At 40.7% G+C, this 12,038-nt stretch overlaps 1 long non-coding RNA gene and 1 pseudogene across 1 annotated transcript; one reads left to right on the plus strand and one right to left on the minus strand.

The window, feature by feature from the left end:
* Positions 1–3,617: 3,617 nt before the first annotated feature.
* On the minus strand, positions 3,618–8,982 carry LOC144466488 (E3 SUMO-protein ligase ZBED1-like; annotated as a pseudogene).
* LOC144466568 (uncharacterized) lies at positions 4,508–6,502 on the plus strand. Its single transcript, XR_013493179.1, has 2 exons — positions 4,508–4,947; positions 5,515–6,502. It is a non-coding gene; the product is annotated as an uncharacterized LOC144466568 (long non-coding RNA).
* Positions 8,983–12,038: the final 3,056 nt, after the last annotated feature.

Consider the following 12,038-nt stretch of genomic DNA (forward strand, 5'->3'; position numbering starts at 1 on the left):
TATCATCCACCCTTACGTGTCTGTGTCTGCTTTTGGGTCAAAAAACATCTAAGTCGTGACAATTCCTCCATCTTAAATAACATATTAGTACAGTTTTAAGAATAAAACCATGTCCTACGGGAGGAGCAACATCAAAAAGAAAACAGCCTGTAAAGATCATATACAGTACCCACAGTGGTTAGAAAGAGATTAAAATACAATAAGCCCAAAGTCACCTGTTTAATAGATTTTCAAAAGGTGTTTGACTTTGTTGAGCAGGATCTCCTAAAATATAAGCTTTACTAAATAGGGGTAATGGACAATTTTATCAGGCTGTTAGCTCATTGTACTGGTCACCTCTTGCCTGTGTAAAAGTGAATGAACGTCTTGTGAAATGTCTTTTTACACCCTCTGGTGGTTAAAGGGGCAAAAAGTGAAATCGTTTCACCGCTAGGTTTGCTGTTGTGCACTGCCTGTAGACCAAAACAAAGTGTGTCATGAGCCACACCTCCCTCTACCTCTGCTCTCCACATCCACCCCCCACCCCCCACTCACCTCATCTAAGCTTAGTTTAGCAGTTAGCATGTCTTTTACTCACTCTCGGTCTCTGCTCTAGCTATTCCCCTGCCTACTTCAATGATGATGGTACCTGTAATAAATATAATATATTTGCTGAGATGGAGGCAAGGCTCAGTGACTAGAAGAGCTGGTAGAAGCGCTCCATAGCTGTAACTGCTAGCTGGATAAGTTTAAATACTGACACACAATCATGTGCAGAGGAAATATGGAAAAAGCCCAAACTGAGAGCTTATTGTTTATTAAATAAAGATTACAGATGTAAATATGTTAAGTATTATTTGCCTAAAAGTCAGAGACCACTCAGTGTGCATTTAAGATGTGGTATATTACCACTACATATTCAAACAGGAAAATACAGAGGAGTAATTGAAGATGAAACAATCTGTGAATATTGTGAACTAAATAAGGGGGAAGCGGAGATTGTGGAAATACTGTGGAAAATGAAAGTAATTTCATTATATACTGTCCTTTATATCATGATTTATGATAAATATTATTTAAAAACATTTTGATTTGGTATTGACAATTAAGCTTTGACTAAATACCTTTTAATAATGTTTAAGCATCTTCCGAATATCTTTCTAAAGCATGGCATAGGAGCAGAAAAGATAGATAGGTCAATTATTCAGACTCCAGGGGTAGAACCCTATTAAGCTTGTGTCAGGTTGTTATTATTATTATTTGTCATCAGGCTTTGACTGTGTCAACACCAAATTTGGTACATAGTCTTGTGGAACCGAGATATCAGTTTCTACTATAAAAGAGCAAGACTGTTAAAGCAACACTTACCTTTCTGGAAATTTTACACTTTTCTTTGTTTAGGTTAAAATGCTATTAATAAGCTGATGGCACTAAAATGTAAGTAAATTCCATCAGAAATAAAAACTCATAACTATACCATTCTCATATGGTTCTAAGAAAACTCTGACCAATCATTGCATTCGTTACCGCTAGTAACAGGGATGCTTGTGGATACAAACTAGTAACAGGGATGCTTGTGGATAGTAAAAGGGATGCTTTTCTCCATATCAATGGCAAACAAATGCAGACCACCGCTTCCACCTCCAGCCACTCCAACAGGGAAATCATTCAGCAAAAGAAAGAATATAGCAGAAAAAGCTAACACTTAGAGAGAAGTCGATGCTGCAAGAGCCAAAACTTGGGTCAACATCGGCTCTGCTGTCGAGCGATGGCAAAGACTGATGTAGCTTCATCCTGAGCTAAAAGGGACAAGATGGTTGCAGAGTTTCTGCTGGACAGGTATTTTTACTTTGCCTCTAAGTTTGAATCAACATGGCAGCAGCCTCTGCGTACACTGGCAAAGTAAACACGGTGCAACAAGAAGTAAATTCTTCAGTGCAAGCCTTTAATCGATAGGATAGATGAGTGTGAAGGGGGGAGAGAGAGAGAGAGGGAGTGACATGCAGCAAAGGGCCACAGGCTGGAGTCGAACCCCGGCCGCTGCAGCAACAGCCTTGTACATGGGGCGCCTGCTCTATCACTAAGCCACCAACGCCCCACAGTCACGAGTTTTTAACAAACATTAGAAACCGCTGCAGAGATCTAACGCTACAACCGAGAGAGCTCAGGATGTGTAGCAAGCTTGGCCTGCTACATTGAGCTAGCCCTGAGATGACCATGGTTTCGCCTGGAGCTGTCCCGACGGGGAGACGCCGGCAGCGCTGTGACAGGACGCGGACGCGGGGGAAGCCCGGAGGGGTTAGCTCTAGGCTAAGAGCTAACCCCAGCGAACCAGCTGTTCCCTATGAGAGGCCCTTTGAGACATAATTCATATTTGGTTTCACATGTAACATCATACTCTCATACATACACCACTATACTCTCACACAAACACTACTATACCCTCTTACATGCACAATCATACTCTCATATATACACCACTATACTCTTACACAAACACTATTATACCCTCTTACATGCACAATCATACTCTCATACATACACCACTATACTCTCACACAAACACTACTATACCCTCTTACATGCACAATCATACTCTCATATATACACCACTATACTCTTACACAAACACTATTATACCCTCTTACATGCACAATCATACTCTCATACATACACCACTATACTCTCACACAAACACTACTATACCCTCTTACATGCACAATCATACTCTCATACATACACCACTATAGGGGTGGGCAATATGGCAAAAATATCATATCCCGATTTTTTTATAATAAAATTACAATCATGATTTTATCACAATTCTTTTTTATGTTGATTTTGGAGACTAATTTGCAAGTTTCTGAACAGTGCAACCAAACTATTTCCCTATGTAAAACATGTAAAACGTATGTAAAATGGATGTTAACATGTAAAACCCTAAAAGAAAAAAAAAACAGACAAGTTAGGCCAAAGAACGTTTCTGAGCAGATTTTAATTTAAATAGTTTGTGCAATTTTGCCCAACATGTGCCAAAAATGTAAACATACTAAAAGATAATCGACAACAACACTAAAGTGCACTCTTGCAACATAAAAACTAAATTGTTGGTTTTTGAGGTAGCTTTCAATAAACATGAAAAGTAAAATAAAAATTACAGAACAAAATATCAATGAGGTAATGTCCGTTTCAAATAATACTCAAGGCTTATTTCAAATGGGTAAAATAAAAATGCCAACTCTTTATATTGTTATAAACTAAGGCAATTCTACAGTATTACTGTATTATTCAACACAGTCATTTTAACAGGATTCAAGTATTCCTCCCAAGGTAAAACAATAAATAGCTTATTGAAAAGGGTCAAATAAAAATGCAAACTTAAGTAACTGTGGTTATCTCTTAAAGTGCAGCGATTTAGAACAAAAATTATCAAACTGCAATGTCTATAACCTGATTATTAGAAGTCCAGCAGCTTTAGAACATATTATTATTCAGACATCTTAGAGCTTTTATCTCCTTCTTAGGAGACACATTATGACAGATTACAGATTTTTAGCCAGGAAAACCAATTTGTCAACTTTATCTGGCTTGAGAGTAGCCCTTTGGCAAGTTACTATGTTGCCACCTGTGCTGAAGACTCATTCAGAGGGAGCACTTGTTGCTGGAATGCACAGATACTTTTGAGCTAGTTGGCTAACCCTTGGGAAGTTTCCCTTAATGGAATCTCCACCATAGGCATTTCTAGCCCATTTTGGGGGTGAGAGATTTTTATTTATTTATTTATTTTTTCCTGTATGTAAATTTTTTTTTAATGTATGTCCTTTTTGACTTAGAAAAGTGTCAAAACCATACGGTATACCATACAGTTGATCCACCCCATCCCTCCCACCTTTCCTCTGAGCGCTCTATCTGCACAGAGCAATGCGCTGCCTTCCAGAGTGGGTGATATGCAGTAGTGGTCCAAGTACCTGGCTTAAACTAGGATATATAGGACATTTCTTAACTTCTACCACTCAATACCATCACGTTATTACATTACCAGTCCTCATTTTTGCTGCATTTAATCGTAGGACACTGTTTATGTTGTTAGGTAGGCGTTAGCTGACGTTTTTTCTAGCTAGGAAACATTACAGGTGGTCAGTACCACTGTCCTCTGTTTGAACTGGAATGAGAGAAGCTAACTGTCGTGTCATGTGCATGTGTTAATATTAAAGCCAAGGTGCTACTGACTGGATGCCCATTAACTCCTATTGTGACAAGAAGGAAAAAGGCAGAAACAAACATTGAAAAAGTCAATTACTGTTAAAACCCTCTACGGTCCGCGATCACGCCGGCGTGATCAAATCACGTGACTAGTTTATGACGTCACTGCACGAAAACGAAACCCCGTAGAGCGCCACCGTCAACTTCTCTGGAAAGTGCGGACTTGAAACTCCATGACAGTTTTTGTTTTATGTTGATACACCAAGTAAAAACGGAAATATGATAGTTTAAAGTTGAAATAAAAATAATGTTTACGCATGCATAAAGTGCGCACGGTGTGTTGGAACAGGCGTTGCATTTATTTGAATATTTTCGTCGTTTTTTGTTATATTACGAAACGGATCAAAATGTCTGAATCTGCCGACTCTGCTCTACAGGCTGCACATTCTTGGGACGTGGGGTGGGGACAACTGAGCAGTGTGGCGGAAGTGAAGTGTGGGCGAGTGAGGCGGATGAAAGAAGCAGGCGATAGAGTAGTGAGCGATAGTGTGGGAGAGTTTTTTTGGAAGATTTGGAGTTGTTTTAGGATTTAGAGTTTATTCGTGAGGAGTAGAGGATGTTGCGGACATTGAATGTAAGACAAGCCGTGGACTTGTTTTTCGAACTGGAGGAGCAGGAGGGCGAAATCTGCGTTTCACCGTCGGAGTCGGAGAGTGACTGTGACGATGAAGTTGAGGATCCGTCCTTTGTGACGGACGACAAGAGGTGAGTCAAACTTCTTCTGAACATTTATTACTTTTGTTTTTCTTATTACTCTCTTTGTAAACGTGTGCTGTGTGATTTTGTGACACACACACACACACACACACACCTCGCGGTAAAATATATTTTACTCGCGGGAAAATATTCATATTTTCCCGCGAGTGGTAGTAGCAAAACATGTAGCAGATATTGAGTTGCCTGTCTTTTTGTGGGAAAAACGAAAGAGACTATTTAGCAAGTGGATTGAGTCTGAAGTTTAGGTTGATGAAATGAATGTCATGGGACTATTCAGTAGTTTGGTTTCGTAGTTTTTAGTGGTAGTCTCACATAAACCTACAGGGTTTTCTACAGGGCCTCCCCAAGAATTGTTATTTTATTGTTTTTGTGTATTTTGAAGAGAGGCATGGCCAAAATGAAAAAAATACTTATGTCTTCACCTGGTTTTTGTTGTAAATAGTTATGTTATTGTTGTTTATAGTTTGATTTATCTCAATTTGACATTTTTTTAAATTGTGCAAATTGAACTGAACTCAACTTTTTACATTGTGTTATTGTCATGTACATATACAGAGATGATGAGCAGCCTGGGACATCTACAGCCCCAGCAAGAGGCAGTGGCAGGGGGCGTCAGCGTGGGAGGGAGAAAAGATGCCGGTCTAGATCTCCATGTGACCGGTCATCCCAGCCGCACCACAGCCCTGAGGCCTGGAGAACAGAGAGTGACCCTGATACTGCTCTAGGAGTCAGTAGGTTCATGCCCCACAGACCACCAGGACCCCAGGTTGACATTATGTTATTGTTGTTTATAGTTTGATTTTATCTCAATTTGACATTTATATGTCACTTTTGCACTATTTAGGAACCCCTCACAGTCTGTGAATGGAAGGCCTGTTATATAGTTCTCTGTCTAATCATGTACATAAACTGTTTTGAAGAGAGGCATGGCCAAAATGAAAAAAACGCCTATGTCTTCACCTGGTTTTTGTTATAAATAGTTATGTTATTGTTGTTTATAGTTTGATTTTATCTCAATTTGACATTTATATGTCACTTTTGCACTATTTAGGAACCCCTCACAGTCTGTGAATGGAAGGCCTGTTATGTAGTTCTCTGTCTAATTGTGTACATAAACTTTTTTGAAGAGAGGCATGGCCAAAATGAAAAAAACACCTATGTCTTCACCTGGTTTTTTGTTATAAATAGTTATGTTATTGTTGTTTATAGTTTGATTTTATCTCAATTTGACATTTATATGTCACTTTTGCGCTATTTAGGAACCCCTCACAGTCTGTGAATGGAAGGCCTGTTATATAGTTCTCTGTCTAATTGTATACATAAACTTTTTTGAAGAGAGGCATGGCCAAAATGAAAAAAAAAAACACCTATGTCTTCACCTGGTTTTTGTTGGAAATAGTTGTATATAGCTTAATTTTATCTCAGTTATACTTTTGTATGTACATATTTACAACTTATGTTTACATTTTCTGCCTTTGAATTTTTTCACTGAGCATGTTTGAATTTTGTATAGTAAAGAAATTAATTTATTTTTCAAATCCGATTTTGTGTTTTTGAGTGTTTTTGGGTCTAGTATGTTAATATAGTATGTCAGAGTGGAAAAATAATTTTCTGGTCATATAGCTAAGGTTGTGCTGAAAAAAAAGATATCAAACATTGGCATGACAAACATTTTTTTATGTGGTATATAAAGGCAAAAATCACAAGTATACAAAACGGCCAAAATTAGCCCAAGACCCTATGTTAATGTTACATGTTGTGCTTTTCATTTCAAATAAAAGTCCAAAAAATAAGTCCAAGGTCCATTTTTGGTATTTTTGGTACTCACTATAGGGGGCTGGTTTACTCCAGAAACATACATACTGTTTATGTGTATGTTGAGGAGCTGCTGTTTCAAAATGAGTTGTCTTCCCCCAGAAATTAGGGTTACGATATGTTTCTTTTATGATTCCAATCCATTCCTCTTTTGCTGTGGCTCAGCATTTAAATAACCTTTATCAAATTTGATGGTTTAGTCACAGACTTTCTCAAAAGGTGTTTTTCTTTCACAAATGTGGGAATGAAACTGCGTTAAAATGTACAAAACAATGAAATTTATCTTGCTTGGCCGGGCAGCTCTCTGGGTGCTCAGCACCCCTAAACCTCTAATCCTAGAATTGCCCCTGGTCTCCACCATTCAAGAGGATCCATCTCACTGTCTGCATTTGGTGTGGACAGGTAGGCCTTCAGTTCCCCATCTATTGTCTCTTTTAGAGATGGGGAAGCAGATGAGGCAGTTGCAGATACAGCACCTGAGGTTTTTAAAAAGCTAGCTAATGTTTTCTTCTTTGCTTTCTTTGGTGGTCCTTGTTCTTTTGCCTCAGGACTCTGTGATGTGGACGGAGGCTGATGCTGTGCTTGTACATTCAGCATGGACTCCAGCTCAGACACAGCTCTGGCTTGTACTCCCTCTTTCTTGTCACTGTCAATGTATTGGGTTTTGAATCTGGGATCAAGAAGTGAAGCCATGTCCAGCAGGGCATCAGTGTTGGGATCCTGGTATTTTTCAGTGAGGTAGTTGAGGATCGTTGTCTTTATCGTGTTTGTTAGCTCACTGTCTTCATCATCCAGGTTAAGGAGGTTGACTTTCAGCAGGTGCAGGACTGGCTTGACATAGGACACACTCACATAGTCCTCCCCTGAAAGTGCATCGGTGAAATCTCTCAGTGGACCAAGGGCCTTCTTTATGGACTCCATTACATCAGTATCTTGCCATGATGGTACCAAGTGCCTTCTTGTTGGCCTTCAGGACCTGAGAAATGGCCTTTTCTTGGTCCAACACTCTCTCAATCATGGCAAGTTTTGAGCCCCATTGCGTTGGTGACTCTGTAATGAGTTTTTGTTGAGGTAGTTTCATCTCTATTTGAGCTTGACTCAAATCCCTTTTCTTCTTCCAGCTGAAGGAGAATGCACTCACCACTTTCTTGCAGACAGATGTTGTACGATTAACACGAGGGTCTTTGGCACTTTTTTCTAAAAGAAGAGCATGATATATTAACCAGATGTATTGATTAAATGAAACTAAAATCAGCACAAGGTACATTTTAATCTGTAATTGTCTATTGTTAATATTGAACTAATTTTAGCAAAATTGGTTAATGCTGTAGTTTTTCATGAAGTGAATATAAAACATTTCAATAAAATGTGTATTAATCATAGACTAAAACAATGAATTACTTTGTTCTGTGTTCCTAGTTTATTCTGGAGTTATTTTAATAAAATAGTTTATTACATTAATCATAGACTAATACAATGAATTACTTTGTTCTGTGTTCCTACTTTATTCTGGAGTTATTTTAATAAAAGAGTTTATTACATTAATCATAGACTAATACAATGAATTATTTTGTTCTGGAGTTATTTTTATAAAATAACATTGTTACTATGCAGCAACTCAGTAATAACTATTGTTATTACTGCTTGTTTTAACTTTATTATTTTTCATCTGATCCTGTTTTGTTAAGCATTTTGGGTCCCATCTTTACATTTTATTTATTTATTTAAAATTCACTCACCAATGGCTAGGTGCAGTCCATGCCCAAAGCACGGTAGACGAGTCCAGTTGTTGAGTTCCAAGGCCTTCACCATGTTAGCCCCACTGTCTGTGGTCATGCAGGTCATGTTATCCTCTTTGAGTCCCCAGCATTGAAGACCATCCGTCAGCCCTTGCACTATGAGTTCCCCCGTGTGGTCTTCTGGGAAATATGTTGTTTGGAGAATCGCACTGCAGAGCTTCCAGTCTTCAATATAATGAATGGTCAGACTCAAATAACGCTCTGAAGTGCGGCTGGACCACAAATCACTTGTTGTTGCGAAAAACTGGACGTTTTGAACTTTGCGTTCAATCTTTTCACGGCACTCGGAGTACAGATGTGGAATGGCAGTGCTGGAGAAGTATTTACGGCTGGGCAGCTCGTACCACGGATCAACTACTTTGAGCAGTTTTTTGAACCCCTCGTTTTCGACTGTTTTGATTGGAATCATATCTTTTGCAAGGTAAAAAGTAACTGCTTCCGTTATGTTACGGTCACGGTCTGGGTCTTTCTTTTTGTTTTCCTTTATGGTCTATGCAGAGCTGGTTGTGAACCTGAGGTTGCAGCTATGTTATTATTGTTATGTATGTTGTGCAATGCCTTGGGACAATGAACTACAAATCCCAGAGCGGCAGGTCCCAGGTGTTACGGTGCTGTGTGCGCAGGCGTGTGGCGGGGACCTTTGATTACAAATGGCATACAGCTGGTGAGGACGCCGCGAGAGTGGAAGCAGTATCTGCACGACCCGACGGACACACGGCGATACCTTTTATAGATCTCTCTCTCCATCAAAAAAAGAAGAAAACTAAAACCTGAACTATCCAGACGACGATGGGGCTGGCGGCTCAGGAGAGCAACGCTTGGGCTCTCGGAACAGACGCTACCGATGACACTGCATAACAGTAAGCATAGCTGCCTCTGTTTGTTTTTGCTTGGTTCACTAGCCGGCTCTGTGTGTTATAGGGTTTTGTTTTCTTTATGTTGTGTACAGTAGTGGCACGCCCTAGTGGGCCCTGTCGCAACTGGGACGGAATGCCTTTATCAAATGCCTGTGTTAAAGTGGTTTGTTTTGGTTTAACGCTAGCTGTCGCCTCTGGCTGCGGTGTGGCCGCTCTCCTCGTTGTTTGGCTCTCAGCGTACTGTTTAGGGTGCTGTCTCTTCAGGTGGTTGAAAAGGTTCGTTGTGTTGCCATCTGACGTGCGAACCGTGTCTGTGTAAACTTTGCAAATCCCCGTTGTTTGCGCCTTGTCATTTGGGGAAAAGCCAAACCAATTCCATACGATGGAGGTGGAGTTCTTTTTGGGGACCAACTCCTCCGTTTCGCTTTCGTTTTCAGCCATGGCTTGCCGCTACACAACCAAACGTGGAGGCTAATGCTAGTAGCTAGTCAGCAATCCACTGCACTGCCCGTAGTTCACTATGATTGGTTGGTCAGGTGCGCATGAAACTTCTGATGCGTCTGTGCGCCAGCATAGAACTGCAGTGCATAGAATGTGCCCTATAGACGATTCTACGATCTCTCTGCTTTGACAGAATGTCAACACATTCTAATCCTTCATGATCTAATATCATCATATTGCACACCCCTACACCACTATACTCTTACACAAACACTACTATACTCTCTTACATGCACAATCATACTCTCATACATACACCACTGTGAGAGAGTATAGTAGGCCTACTGTGTGTGAGAGTATAGTACTATATGTGAGAGAGTATAGTGATGTGTGTGAGAGAGTATAGTGATGTGTGTGAGAGAGTATAATTAAACAGGAAGTTAGTTTGATCAAACAGGTAGACAGTTTAAATCCTCATTCCCTGATTGGCTTACAGCCCTAAAAATAAAGGCTGTACCTTCTCAGAGCACTGCTAGCTAAATTGATGCTACGTGGGAAATCAAGCTGCAGCACTTTTAAGGATAACTTTATAGTTTTGTAGGTACAGTAGCAAAGTAGTCATTATTTTTCCACTTATTTACCTTCTTTTTCAAAGTCATTTTTTGTTTGTGGAAGTAAATGGTAATGAGGAGAACATTACTATTTTTTTCACTAATACAATGAGGTATGTTCAGGACATTGTAAGGGAAACTGACAACGTGGGACATGACAGCATGATTTTGGACAATTTCTTTCTTTCTGTCAAATAGCCAGCAGCTAGAAGGGGGTGACAGTCAAGCGACACAAAGGGATATGTTTACTTCAAGAGGACCGCCAACAATCAGAACTGGTCATCCTGGTCGCCCTGACCGGACGTCCCGCATTGCACGGGACTGCACAGCATTTCTGTCTCTTTTCACGGCCTGGATACCGGACACGGAACCGAAGTGCAGCGCCTAGCAGCAGAGGCAGTTTTCAATCGGCACCCTTGACTGTCCACACACTGAATGAATAAGGCATATTGTTCTGACCATTTTATTTATGTAGTTATGGCTGTAAGCTCGGTGACACAAAATTAAAATTGTAATGAAGTGATTAGGGTATTGAAAATGTGTTCGGTTATGCACTGTTGTGTTATTTTAAATTATAAACACGGTATTTTCTCCTCACGTTCCACAGTGCGTGCTGTTGTTTGTTTATTTTGAAAACTGGCCGGATTCTCTCGTCTTTTCTGTGTCCGACTTCCTGTTTGGTACGATCCGCTCTATCCAGCTTGACAGAAGCGCTCGCGACTTGCGTGAAAAATAGACCAGACGCCGAACTGAAGCGCTGCAGTGCGCGAGCCTCCGTGGGCGCTTCGCTCTGCTCAGCAGCCTGTGTGGACGGTCAGATAGGTTAACATGGGCACCGATTGAAAACTGGCTCTGCTTCAGTTCCGCGTCCGGTGTGTCCAGGCCGTGAAGCGCTGCAGTGCGCGAGCCTCCGCGGGCGCTCCGCTTTGTTCAGTGGCTTGTGTGGACAGCCAGGGCCAGACTGCCAATAGCATCACTAAGTCACTCCCAGTCCGCCATCTTCTCATATTATGATTGGGAAGGCGGGCCAAGTCCATCCAATCCCGCTTCTTCTCGCTTCCATCAAAAATAACCAATCACAAACTGAGAATTCAGTACTATTTCCGTTTCAATCAAACTCCCTTCCATTTCATTCAAACTCTCTCACACAAACAACTATTCTCATTCACATACCCTATCATTCTGTCTTACATTCACTGGGTACGTCCCAAGTCCCTTAAAATTACTGCTAACCACCTAACCTAGCCACCTTACCTAACTGTTTAGTCCCTCCCACTTAGGAAAACATGCAAGGAGTCAGGAGTTAGGAGTGAGGAGCGAGGATTGCTGATTAAGAGACATGAGACTCTCTGAAGCGTCACGTAAAGCGATGTCCTTTTCTGATGACGCCGGCACAGCTGGATCTGCTGCATAACGGAGCCAGCGTTTGGTGTACATCCCAAGTCACATTATATTCGCTGATCAAAGCCGTAACCCCCACCCCCCACCGTCATGACTTTGGTCTCACACTTTTGCATGTATTACCATTGTTATTGAGTCATTTGCCGAAGTTTGTC

This window comes from Epinephelus lanceolatus, chromosome 13 (assembly GCF_041903045.1).
Source record: "Epinephelus lanceolatus isolate andai-2023 chromosome 13, ASM4190304v1, whole genome shotgun sequence".
Classification (NCBI taxonomy): Eukaryota; Metazoa; Chordata; class Actinopteri; order Perciformes; family Serranidae; genus Epinephelus; species Epinephelus lanceolatus.